The sequence below is a fragment of the Cebus imitator genome, unplaced genomic scaffold, assembly GCF_001604975.1.
Source record: "Cebus imitator isolate Cc_AM_T3 unplaced genomic scaffold, Cebus_imitator-1.0 Scaffold198, whole genome shotgun sequence".
In the NCBI taxonomy this organism is placed as follows: Eukaryota; Metazoa; Chordata; class Mammalia; order Primates; family Cebidae; genus Cebus; species Cebus imitator.
Window position 1 is genome coordinate 2674412 of NW_016107513.1, and position 1440 is coordinate 2675851.

The window sequence follows — 1440 nt, forward strand, 5'->3', positions numbered from 1 at the left end:
TCATTTCTTTAGCGCATCTGACTTTTAGACAATTAATTTCAAGACTGGCTTTAGGGAGTTAGTCATTTACCCAGAAAGAATAAACCCTAAGTAAACCCTAAGGTAGTTTTAGTGTTTTTGATATGTTTTTAAATAAAATGAGTCTAAATCAAGTTTTAATCACTTTCTTGTTTTATTCCTCTAATAAGGAGGAATAAATGCTTAATTTCTTGTTTTATTCCTCTATTAAGCCACACTTGAATTTATAGGAAAATTTAAATATGTACATTTCAGCCTTTGGATTTCTGTAACTATTTTTTTTTCAGAGATTACGGAATTAAAAAATGATTTGGGGGCAGGGGTAGGAAGGGCCTTTAAAAACAGATAATTAGATTTGTTTTAGGTGGCTTAGATTTGGTTTATTAAAGGTAAAATAATAGACTAAATAATATTTCTTGTCTTTTTCATGAGTAAGAGTTTATGGTGGAGGAGGCTGCTTTATGAGGAAGAGGTAGCCATCATCTCACTGTAGTGCTGTTTTTGTGAGGGTATATACTGCTGTCATATAGCAAGAGCCACACTGACATAAATCTATTGCAGTAAATTTCCATCTTGATTTGGTCAGAGCAACATGTTCTTATCTATTATGTGGGCTAATACACTTTAATTATTTTTTCTTTTGGTACTAACACATTGAGAAGTGGTTAGCTTTTATTCTTTTTCATTGTGCTTCCCATTGACTTAAGGTCCATTAATTTAAACTTAGTGTTGTGTGTAATGCAGGCTGGCAACATGCCCAGGGGTCTTCATTGGGTTCTCAGTACCTTTGACTCCACCTTGATTCTGCAGGGTCATAGAAAAACATGGTTGACAGTAATTTAACTTTATAATCTGTTATTTTTTGGCAGGGGGAGGGGATGTCTGGTCTTGGTGACCTATTTTAATCAGAGATCTTTGTGAAGGTTTGGAAAATCTAGCCCCTGCTTGGGATCCCAATGTGATTCTAATTATAGAACTAGTTTCCTTGAAAGGTAAATTTTCTGAGATAACCTAAGCTGACTGTTGCCTCAGTTTCCCTACTCCTGAGAAAGAGGAGTACACGTTTTCCACTTGCAATATATACTGATTCTGTGACACCCAATAGAGAACTAGTAGGAGAGTTAGAAAGATTTGTAGGAGAGGCTGGGCATGGTGGCTCACGCTTGGAATCCTAGCACTTTGGGAGGCCAAGGTGGGTGGATCACTTGAGATCAGGAGTTTGAGACCAACCTGGCCAACGTGGTAAAACCCTGTCTCTACTAAAAATGCAAAAATTAGCCAGATGAGATGACCAGCGTCTGTAATCCCAGCTACTCGGGAGGCTGAGGCATGAGAATTGCCTGAACTAGGGGGCGGAGATTGCAGTGAGCCGAGATTATGCCACTGCACTCCAGCCTGGGTAACAGAGTGAGACTCTGTCTC

At 38.5% G+C, this 1440-nt stretch overlaps 1 protein-coding gene across 14 annotated transcripts in view; it reads left to right on the plus strand.

Moving 5' to 3' along the window:
• The window catches only part of RPS6KC1 (ribosomal protein S6 kinase C1), a 207454-nt gene that overhangs the window by 53811 nt on the left and 152203 nt on the right, over positions 1–1440 (plus strand). The window lies entirely within an intron of this gene.